Here is a 12,108-nt window from a genome sequence, read left to right as displayed (position 1 = left end):
TTCTTTCTTTCTTTCTTTCTTTCTTTCTTTCTTTCTTTCTTTCTTTCTTTCTTTCTTTCTTTTAAAACGCCTATTATTTTTATTTACTCTTTTGTTTTTTGTTTGTTGGTTGGTTTTGTTCTTTGTTTTTTGAGACAGGGTTTCTCTGTGTAGTCTTAGCTGTCCTGGACTCACTTTGTAGACCAGGCTGGCCTCAAACTCACACAGACTCGCCTGCTTCTGCCTCCCAGAGTGCTGGGACTACAGGTGCGCACCACCACACCTGGTTTATTTATTCTTCAGGAAGGTCATCCATGTGCACAATGTATTTTGATCATATCCATTCCCCTACTGCCTGCCTCCAACTTCTCCACAATCAGTGTTTTTTTTCTAACAATGATATCCTTGACAGCAGTCAGGCAATCAGTCCACAGGGGGTCTCACTTCCACATAGATGGACATCGAAACCAAGACATCATTTTTCTTGCAGGGAGAGCCAGGGGTATAGCATTATATATGTTTTGTTTGTCTGTTTTAAATGGGGAACAGCTCAAGAAAAGTGGAAGCTTTATGAGAGCAGCAACCAGGTTGGTTTTGTGGTAACCACTGTATCCCCAGAACAGAGCTGTGCTGAAAATGCAGGAGCCCATTGTCTTTGTTCATATATGCAGAATTTCGTGCACATGAAACTGAAGGGAAGAGACCCCATAGTCCCATAGGCTGGGGTGAGGAGAGATACTCAGTTTTTTCCCTTTATGTTTGTCATTCTAAACGTAACTCTGCAAATAGATATTGCTTTCATACTAACTATCACCACCATCACTATTTATATTTTTCAAGTAAGAATTTTTATTTTATTTTTTTTTTTTAATTTTAGGCTGGTCTTGAACTTGACATGTAGCCAAGCATGACCTTCAACTTGTGATTCTCCTGCCTCCACATCTCAATTGCTTGTATTACAGACTTGCACCATCATGCTCTGTGTATGTGGTGCTTGGGATCCAATCCAGAGCTATGTGTTTGCTAGGCAATCACTCTACTGACTAAGCTACAATTTCCTACCTATAGATGAGTCTTGAATCAGAATGTGGATGCTCTGGCAAAGACCTAGGTCTGTGTGATCTGGCTGAAATACAGACACACCTGTAATCTCAGGAGATAGAGGCAAGAAGATCTTTGAGCTCAAGGCCAGCCTGGTATACAGCAAGTTTCAGGTAAAGAAAAACTTAGATCTAGGCATGGTGGGAGACACTTTTAATCCCAGCACTCAGGAGATAGCGGCATGCAGAGTTCTATTCAGGCAGTTTGGTTGAGTCAGTGAGTTGAGAGGCAGTTCAGTGGAGTTGAGCTGGAAGTTCAGTTTGTGAAATTCAGAGGCAGTTTTACTGGGAGAGTTTTACAGAGTCTGGTTAAGAGAGAATTAAGCTAACACAGGTAAAGACAGAAAGAGCCAGAGAATGAGAAGGAGCCAGAAGATTAGAACAGATTGCTAAAGTTAGTTTGAAGCCAGGCAGAGCAATTTCATCAGAGGCCAAGACAGAAGCCAGTTTGGATCAGTCAGCTTGGAGAGGAGTTCTGAGCCAGACAGCTGCGTTGAAACAGCCAGCCAGAGTTCAGAAAGAACTAGAAAGGGTGAGATTATTCATCAGTAAGTCTCAGATGCTGAAAAAATTCTAAGCCTAAATTAGATTGTACAGACAGCAGAAGCTTCAAGGATTAGGCCTAAGCTAGCAGATGGAGGCAATAAGCCTCTGAGATGACAATTACATCAGGAAAATAAAAGATACTTTTACACCCACCCACCACGAGTATTCTTAGTAATGATGACATAGCTCTGGTGCTGGACATGGTGACTCATGACACTCAGAGACAGGAGGGAAGCTTCAAGTTCAAGGCCAGTGTCATACACATGGTGAGTTCGATGCCAAGCAGTGCTACACAGGGCGAACATAAGGCCATCTCTGGCTACATACCCAGTTTGATACCAGCTATCTGTCTTAGTTAGGGTTTCTATTGCTGTAATACCATGACCAAAAGCAACTTGGAGAGGAAAGGTTTTATTTCAGCTTACAGTTCCATATCACAGTCTATAATCAAAGGAAGTCAGTGCAGAAACCTGGAAGCAGGAACTGATGCAGAGACCATGATGGAATAGTGATAACCGGCCTTTTCTCTTAGGTTACTCAGTTTTTCTTATACACACCAGGACCATCTTGCTCAGACTTGGCATCATCCACAATGGGCTGGGCCCTTCCACATCAATCACCAATTAAGAAAATTCCCTGGGCATGGTTTCCCACCTCTGTAATCCCAGCACTCAGGGAGGTGGAGGAAGGCAGGATCTCTAGAAGTTCGAGGCCAGCCTGATCTACGAAATAAGTCCAGAACAGCCAATGCTACACAGAGAAAACCTGAAACCCTGTCTCAGAAAAAACAAACAACAACAACAACAAAACCCTATAGACTTGCTTACACGCCGATTTTATGGAGGCGTATTCTCCATTAAGATTCCTTATTCTGGAGGGAACTAGCTTTTTCCAGGCAGCTCAGTTAGTATCGTCTTCTTCCAGGAGGCTGGTCTGGTCTCATCTGAGAGGCTTATTTGCAGCGTGGCTTGTCAGAGAGTGACTCTCAGTAGTCCTATTGTTTGCTCTTGGAAGGGAGGGACCTAGCGAATCTGGTCAGTTTCATGCACTTCCTGAAATTAGTTTGAGTTACTTGTTTCCCTGGAAGGCAAAATGTTTTAACATTGGAGGAAAATGCTACAGGATACCTAGACTACATGAATCCATGTCTCAACCTTTCACCTAAAGGGGAAAAAAGAAGGCCAATGAAATGACTTTGTGGATGAATTGTGGCCAAGCCTGACCACCTGAGCTCTATCCTTGGATCCTACAGGGTAGGAGATAATGAACCCCTGAAAGTTGTCCTCTGATCTCCACACTTGGGTTGTGGCATGAAACCATGAAGCATGGTGGAACACACAAAGTGATTGTAGTATTTTTTTTAAAGAAGTAAAAAGAACAGAATCTGGAAGTAGCAAAGTACACTCATAATCCTAGCATTCAGCAGGCTGAGGCAGAAAGATCTTGAGCTGGAGTCCTGGCTGGGCTACAGATATCCACGCCAGTGTAGGCTACACATAAAGACCCTTTTTCAACCTCCCAAATAAAAAAGAGATGGTATCTCAATTTCTATTTCTCTTGCTGTGTCCAAATATCTCAATGAAAACAACTTTAGGGAGATTTGTTTTACTCCCAGTTCAACATACAAACCATCATGTCTGGGAAGTGAAGGCAGCAGCAACTTGAAACAGCTGGTCACATCCCATCTGCTGTCAGGAAACAGGCATGAAGGCATGCTGCTCCTCTCTTCCCTCTGACCATCATACAACCACAGATCCCAGCCAGTGAATTATGCCACCCACAGTCGGCCGGTTTTGCATCTCCACCAGTGTAATCAAGACAATCCCCTATAGGCACCTCCTTATAGGGGCTATCTTCCCTGTAATTCTAGATCCTGTCAAGTTGACAGTTAACACTAGTTATCAAAGATAGGAATGGATAACCAGAAATAAAATGAGAAGAACGGTTTAATAGTGTATGAGAACTCTTCGAGGCAGCAGAAATAAGAACCCCTAAATATGGAAAAGATTGAGAAAACAGATGTTTGGGGATATGCCATGGAACACTAAGATGAAATAATGCATAGTTTTTCAAGATTTTTGTATGGCTTAATTTTCTTGTGCATCCAAAGGTTGGGAAATAATTTAAAATGTTCAAGAAGCCAGGCGTGGTGGTGCATGCTTGTAATGCCAGCACTCAAGGAGACATAGTCAGGCAGATCTCTGTGAATTTGAGGCCAGCGTGGTCTACAAAGTAAGTTCAGGACAGCCAAGACTACACAAAGAAATCCTGTCTTGAAAAACCAAAAAAAAAAAAAAAAAAAAAAGTCCAAGAAGGTTTTTTTGTTGTTGTTTGTTGTTTTTTAATGTGCATGTTTTGCTTACATATATGTCTGTGTGAGGGTGTAGGATCCCCTGGAGCAGGAGTTACAGACAGTTGTGAGCTGCCATGTTGGTGCTGTGAACCTGGGTCTTTTGGAAGAGCAGCTAGTGCTCTTAACTGCTGAGCCATCTCTCCAGCCTCCCAAGAAGTTTTATTAAAAAAAAAAAGTCTGTTTTTGTAAAATGTAAAAATGGATTTATTTCCACAGTTATCATCTATATGACTTCTCTTGATGCTTCCTCAGCTCTCTGGTTTGGTATCTTCAGACAATCTTCCCTGTGTTTCCCCTTTGTTTTCTAGGCCAAAACTGTCTTAGAGGTCTATGTTGGTCCATTTCCCATTACTATTACAAAATGCTGAAGCTTGGTAACTTTATAAGAAAAGAAGCTTATTTTACTCACAGTTTTAGAGGTTAGAGGTTAGCTTGGCATAAACTCTAGTAAGGTCTCTGTGGTGGACCACATAATGGATATAGCATCGTGGTGGTTGTATGTGTGAAATGGAGAGTGCCAGAAAGTCAGAAACTCTTTCACAATGCCCTCTCATGAGAGCAATCAGAATTCTGAAAGAACTATCTTATTCCTTTCAGGAAAACTCCTGTAGCACCCCAATAAATTCTCACTCAAACCCAACTCTTGGTACCATCACTTTTTAACCTTACTCAGTGGTGACCAAGCTGCCAACACATGAGCCTTTAGGGGTTTTAGTTGTTATTGTTGTGAAGAGACATCATGACCTCAATGACTCTTATAAAGAAAAACATTTATTTGGGGCTGGCTTACAGTTCAGAGGTTTAGTCCATTATTGTCATGGTGGGAAGCATGGCGGTGTGCAGGCAGACATGGAGCTGAAGAGGTAGCTGGGAGTTCTGCAGGATCAGAGTTCTACAGAGTTCCAGAGGATCAGCAGGCAGCAGGAAGAGAGGGTGAACCACTAGGCCTGGCTTGAGCTTCTGAAACCTTAAAGCACACCCCTAGGGACACACTTCTTCCAACTAGGCCACACCCACTCCATCAAGGCCACACCTCCTAATAGTGCCACTCTCTGAGTCTATGGAGGCCATTTTCTTTCAAAAGACCACAACGGGACAAACCACGCAAACTCTAGCCCTGGCAGGTCCCAGTCTGCGTGGCTACTGGCCCCCTGAACCAACAGTTCCACTTCTCTTTCCGTCTGCTTTTAAACTTTCCAGACCCCGTTTCCTAACTGTCTGTTCTCCTTGCCTGGACATTTTTACAACTAACTCCGAGGACATTTCATCAGCCTCACCCATTTCCATGCTTCTCAAGGTTCAGCAAGCGCTCCTTTCCTGATTCTGCTCTAAGCTGACTTTCTTCTTCTAGCCTAATGTACCTGATATCCCTGTCTATCAAACAAGACTTTTTCCTCCTAAGGGCCTGAGCTTTTTCCTTCTCTGCTGATTATAGGTGATTACCAGGATTTCAATCACTTGAAGCCTCAGCTCACATTACCTCTGATCCTTCATTTCAACAGTCTGTCTTGTCACCTTTTATGATGACTGCATTAGCTTGCCAGGACTGTTATAACCAAGTGCCAAAAACAAAATGGCTTAAAACCAAAATTTTAATTAATTTTAATTTTAATTACAATTAGTTTTAATTTTAATTAATTAATTTTTAAAATTTGAATAAGAATGGCTTCCATGGGCTCATATGTTTGAATACTTGGTTCTAGTTGGTGAAACTGTTTGGAGAGTGTATTAGTTAGGACTACCTAGAGAAACAGAAGTGATAGAATATAAGTATATATATTTAATATAAACATTATGTATTATATAACAAATAAATAAACAAATACATACTTAAAGAGCCAAGCTGTGGTCTAGCTGGTCCAACAATATCTGTCTCCCAATGGCAAGCTGAGAATTCAGCAGCTGTTTAGTCTACAAGGCTGGAGATCTCAGCTGGTCTTCAGTGTACACGAGCATCCAGAGGAAGTTGGCTGTAATGGCAGTGAAGTGAGATTGAGGGCAAGCAGGCAAAGAGCAAAAGCCTCTTTCTTCCTTGTCCTTAGACAAGAAGGTATGGCCCAGATTTGGGGTGGTTCTTTCTACCTCAAATTAGCCATATAAAAATAACTGAGACATCATGTCAAATAAGCCAATTAACTAAAAATCCCTCACAATGCCCAGTGAGTGGGGCTTTTAGTTAATTCCAGATGTAGTCAAGTTGACAACCAAGAATAGCTATCACAGGGAGGAGAAGGAGATGCGGCCTTGTTGGGGGAGGTGTGTTGCTGAGGGCAGCCTTTGAGGCTTCAAAAGCCTTGACCATTCCCAGTATGTCCTATCCCTACTTCCTGCTTGTGGATTGGGATGTGAGCTCCCCGCTGTTTGTGGTGTCATGCCTTTGCTCTGTCACCCTCTGAGACTGTAAGTCCAGTTAAACACTTCCTTTTGTAAGTTGCCTTGGCCATAATGTTTTGTCACAGCAGCATAAGAATAGCTAAGACATCATTCTTACAGGATATTTGATCCCACTGTGAACCCCAAAATTGTGAACTGTAAAACTTTGTTTCATGTTTGGTGTGGTTGCCACCAATTATTTGTTTTCCTCAGCTTGTAGAAACATGACCCTCACCTCTGCCTTTATCTTCAAATGATATTCTCCATATGGGTATTTTTGTTCAAACCTCCCGCCCCATCCCCCTGAGTGCAGAGATTATAGGCATAGCTTTCATTTCTCCATTTTTATAAGGGCACCAGGCAGATTGGATTAGTGCCCACCCCAGCTCTGTCTCATCTTATCTTGAGTAGCCCTTGAAGAAGACCTGTCTTCAGATAAGGTCACATTCTGAGGCACTTGGGGGTTAGGATGTCAGCATACCTTTGTGGGAGACACAATCTAATCCATAATCATGATGTTCCAGACTCTATTGCTGTGAAAAAATTACTCTAAGACATAATGGCTTCAAATGTCCATTTTATTATGCTGATGGTGTCAATGGATCAGGAATTCAGACAAAGTGCTAGGAAGGTGCTTGTGTCTCCGTCATGACGTCTTGGGCTTTGATGCTCTGGGATGACCTGACTGGCAGGGCCAGGTTCATCTAGTGGCTTTTTCCACTCAAATATCTGGCTGTTGATGCAGGCTGTTGGCTAAGACTTAAGTTAGGTTGATGGAATAAGCCACACACAGGCCTCTTCTTGTGGCTTAAACTCAAGGCAATGTTTTAATTAGCCCTAATTGTCAATTTGACACAGCCCAAGTCATCTTAGAGGAATGGCTTTCCCACTGAGGAACTGCCTGAATTAGATTGGCCTGTGGGCTTCCTGGTGGGGATTTCCTGGGTTGTTAACTGATATAGACGAGCCCGGCCCACTGTAGGTGGCAAAATTCCCTGGGCAGGCAGTCCGGGGTTGTATAAGAACTCTACGTAAGAATGGGCCTAGGAACAAGCCAGCAAGCAACCATTTCCATATGTCTTAGTTGGGGTTTTTATTGCTGTGACGAAACATCATGACTACATTGGGAGGAATGATTTTATTTGGCTTATATTTCCAGGACAGGAATTCAAGCAGGGCTGCAGTCTGGAGGCAGGAGTTGATGCAGAGGCCATGGAGGGATGCTGCTTACTGGTTTGCTTCCCGTGGCTTGCTCAGCCTGCTTTCTTATAGCACCCAGGACTACCAGCCCAGGGTTGGCACCACCCACCAGAGGCTGGGCCCTCCCCCATTGATTTCTAATTGAGAAAATGCCTTACAGCTGGATCTCATGAAGTCATTTCCTCAACTGAGGCTTCTTTCTCTCTGATGATTCTAGCTTGTGTCAAGTTGACACACAAAATCAATTGGTAGACCATGGTTTCTGCCTTGTGTTCCAGCTTAAACATCTAACCTGAGCCAGGTGATGGTGGTGCATGCCTTTAATCCCAGGACTCGGGAGGCGAGAAACCCTGCCTTGAAAAACAAACAGACAAACAAACAGACAAACAAAAAAGAAAGACCATCATTCCTTGAGCTCCACACCTTTGTTCATCAGGATCAGCAACACTGGGTAGCCCACAATGGCCCCTTTAGATTCTGATGATGCTGAACTTTATCCTCCGTCACCGTATTTCCCCTGTCCTTTGTTCTTTCACCCTGTATTAGCTAACTTTCCTGTTGTTGTGATAAAATACCCTGAAAAAAACTTGCTTAAGAGATAAAGAGCTTATTTTGGCTCACAGTTGAAGAGTATGGTCTACCTTAGCAGGGGGGTCATGGTGGCAGGAGCTTGAGGTGGCCAGTTGCATTGCATCTAAGGTCAGGAAGTAGAGTATGATGAAGGCTTTGAGTGTGTCTGTATGGCTTGCTTTCTCCTTTTTATTCAGTCCAGAGCCCCAGCTTATTTTTCACTTTACCTACTTGTGGGTTAACATCAGTTAACATAATCTAAATAATCTCTCATGAATTTGCCCAGATATTTGTTTCCATGGTGATTCCAATCCCAGCAAGTTGGCAATCAAGATTAATCACAACTCTCTGAATTTAATGCTTTTTTATATAGTTTGAAAGAGATCAAGACTCAAGGAAGGGAGGCAGGGGGGGAGGTTTGTGTGTGTGTGTGCGTGTGTGTGTGTTTGTTTGTGTGTTTGTGTATGTTTCCAGGTATTGAGCCCAGGGCTCCCAACAGGCTAGTTTGGGAGTCTATCACTGGGTTCTCAAAGTTAACTTTTCAATTAACTTTCCCAGTGTTCACTTTAATTTTAAGATTAAAGATATTAGTGTATGTTTGTTAAAAAGTAAAAAGGTGATGGGAATAACCATGATGAAAGGGTTGGAGGATGTGTTTCAGTGGTGTGTGAAACCCTGGGTTAATTCCAAACACCAAAGTCGGTAGAGGGGTAGACTTTTCTCATTAAAAAAGACTAACGGTGCTAGAAAGCCTGAGATGACTTGAGATGGTAGATGTAGCAGGTTTAGTAAATCGAAGTCCAGAGAGACAGTGGATAATTTCCTGTCTTCTGATCTGCTATGCCGCTACCTAACAACCCTAAAACAGGAATGCAGTATGTCAAGGGGTTGTATGCCTGCATGTAGTGGGAGTCGGGACTTTCAAGCCTTTTCCAGCTGTCACATTCCAACACTCCAGAATGAATTCCTACTTCCACCAGAAGGGAAACTGCTTTCAACCCCATCATTTGCCCCATGATGGACAAACTGGCAGGAAAATGCCAGACTAAAAGCTGTGGAAAAGTTCTAGCTTGGAAAACCAGTTCCTAAGTGATGTGGAGATTTCTGTAATGCAAAGGGGCACTGGATTGGGTGAGTCATAGTGCCTCTGGTCAGGCTCCAATTCTGGACACCAGCTCAACTGTAGGGCGGGTAGGAGATGCAGCCTAAGGCCTCAGTGTGCGCCTGCGCCGCTTCAGGCTCCGCCCTCTCCCAGCTTCACATCCGGGTCTTAGGAAGGGGCGTGCCCTGCTGGAGGGGCGGGCACGCAGAGGGAAGGAAAGATGTCGTGGGAAGCTGGAGAGCAGGGAGGGAGCGAGGCGGGGATGTAGGCGGGGCTGGGGGCGGGGCGGCGCGCGGGATCACGTGACGTGCGTGGCGACGTGTCGGCCATCTTGTGTTGTTGAGGCTGAGGATTGACTTGGGTTCTGAGAGACTCCTGTCCCGGACCGCAGGTAACCAGTGGCTCGGTGTGTCTCCCTTGCCCGCGGCCATCCTGCGCCTAGGCCCCGCCGCGGCGCCCCGAGCCGCTGTGGCCTGGTGCCCACCGTCGCGTCCCCGCCGCTCCGGCCCGAGCCGGCCGCATGGACACACTCCGTCTGCCCGGCAGCGGCCGCGGCCGGCTGGGGGCGTCAGACGTGGGGACAGGGCAGGTGCGGGGTTGGCAGGAGCCTCCTCCCTGGCTAGGGCCGCGGCGGGCCCGGGCGCGTCCCGGCCGAGGACAGCCCTGTGTCTTCGCCCCCGTGGCATCGCCGAGGAGAGGAGGCGGGAGGCGGGGTGGGCAGTGTCAGGCCGGAGGGCTAGCCTTCCGCTGCCCGCTCGGGGCTGGCAGCCCGCGCAGCCTCGGGGTGCCTCGGCTAACAGCTGCTGCGAGCGGACAGCTGCTCCTGCCGGCGCTCCTGCCCGCACCTGCCCCGGGGAGGTGCGCCCTTGCCTTCCCCGCCGAGCATCTGGACTAGGGGAGACTGCTTCCACGGCCGGAGGACTGGTCTGGAGCAGGCCCCAGGCGAGGTGGAGTCATGATCTGATCCTGGGACTGAGAGGCTTGGGAAAGTAGAGCCCGGGGCAGCTCTGGCGACCCGAATGTTCACACCGGGTTGAAATGGGCAAGCAGTTTACCACGAAGCACTCTTGAACACTTCAGTTTTGTAGCTGAAATATCAGTCAAGCTTGCAGGGAATGGGAGGGTTTGAAAGAAGCAGGTTGTGTGACCGCGTTTGGGAAGCAGTAACGTTGCTTTGCATTTTTCTAGTACTGTCTCTCCTCACCTCCCGTTTTCTTGAAAGTCAAAGCACTTAAACACACGTAGTGGCTTTATTAGGAAGGTAAGTATTCCAACATAACTTAAGAAATTAAGTAAGGGACTCGAATTCGATATGGCTTTCCACCTAGTACCATATATCTTGGATTATAGTTAGTTTTGGCTCAGTGTTGTATTCAGGGACTATAGTCTTCCTTATGTAGTTTCTCCAGTTTAGTAACAATGAATTCCTAGATTATAAAAAATATGTCATACTTTTTGTACGTTAATTTTCATCCTTTTAATTTTGTGGCTCTGACTGGCAGAACTTGTCCGTTTTTGTTAGAACATATACTTTGTCCTCACTTAATGATGCTTTTCTAGTGTAGCAGCTTTTGAATTACTTAAATTGGGATATGTACTTTGTTGTCCCATTAGAAGACACTAGAAGCCGTGTGTGGTGGAGCATGCCTTCAATCCCATCACCCGAGAGGCAGAGGCAGGTGGATCTCTGTGAGTTTGAGGCCAGCCTGGTCTACAGAGTGAGTCCAGGACGGCACAGCCCAGGGCTCTGTTACGCAGAGAAACCCTGTCTCGAAGCAAACCAAAAGAAAACAGAAAAAAAAGACACTGGAAAAAAATTTAGAAGTGACAAGTATCTGGAAAAGTACCAACCTTGAGGAGTTAATGTAGATGATGGTGGTGATTTGCTAGAAAGGAAAAGACCATACCTTTCCCGGGTGCGTGGCAAAGGCTTTAGGGTTTTGTGGCTGGAGAAGAAGGGATTACATACTGTATGCTGCCATTCATTTTTTTGTTAGTTTGTTTGTTTTCTTTTGCACTAACTTAAAGTACTTACTAGAGTGCTGTATGCTGAGGGATAAAAATTTCTGTTTCTCTGGAGCTCATCTCTAGACATCTGAATACTTAAATAAAAAGACACAAATGCTTCTTGATGGCTACATCCCTTAAATTGATTGAAAGTTGAAATATTGTAATATTGCACTTAATAAAATCAGCCTACTGCCCATTGCTACAGTAAAGCCTCCTATAGAATCGTGATTATTTCTCCTTGTGATTGTATGGCTAGATATGCGACTTATTTATTTATTTATGGGCACTCTCTGGTCCTAGCCAGCAACACCAGGGATAATTGTACTGCATCCCGCAAACTCAGGAAGAAATGAAAACTCGAAATATGAAGGATGATTTCTACTGAGTCCATGTTGTTTTTCCATCATAGTGAAGTACACATTCTTTAAGTCGAGCCATTCTATGTAGGTACCATCTGGATCATGTAGAAGTAATTGGTTGGGAAAAAATGAGATAGGGAGACAGGATAATAGTTGTGGGAAGGGTTAATTTTTAAATTTAGTCCCCTGAGGAGACTTTACAGGTAAGCTCAAATTTGAGGAAACACCTGATAGGTAGAGGGCAGGAGAGGCAGAAAGGGCAAAGACCCTAAGACCAGAAGATAAAACTTAGGTGGGCCCTATTCAGGGCTTGCTGGGAAGAGTGCTGAGGCTAGCTAGTCTGGAGAGACTGGAAGAAACTGATAGGAATGTGCCTACACACCTCTTTGGTAGGAAGATGAGATGGGTCATTTACTGTTTTGGAGTCTTTTCCTTTTTTCCTGAGAGAGACAGAGAGAGGCAGACAGACTGTGTGTGTGTGTGTGTGTGTGTGTGTGTGTGTGTGTGTGTGTGTGT

General features: G+C 44.8%; 1 protein-coding gene across 3 annotated transcripts in view; it reads left to right on the top strand.

The window, feature by feature from the left end:
• Positions 1–9,537: 9,537 nt before the first annotated feature.
• Positions 9,538–12,108, top strand: part of Gigyf2 (GRB10 interacting GYF protein 2) — a 130,843-nt gene continuing 128,272 nt past the window's right edge. For all 3 annotated transcript variants that reach the window (XM_055616280.1, XM_055616279.1, XM_055616278.1), the window contains exon 1: positions 9,538–9,614. The gene's annotated coding sequence lies outside the window, so the exon portion shown is untranslated. The remainder of the gene's footprint in view (positions 9,615–12,108) is intronic.

This window comes from Psammomys obesus, unplaced genomic scaffold, assembly GCF_907164565.1.
Source record: "Psammomys obesus unplaced genomic scaffold, mPsaObe1.curated_primary_1811, whole genome shotgun sequence".
Taxonomy (NCBI): Eukaryota; Metazoa; Chordata; class Mammalia; order Rodentia; family Muridae; genus Psammomys; species Psammomys obesus.
Note: the sequence above shows the minus strand (reverse complement) of the source record. Positions and strands in the feature narration are given on the sequence as shown.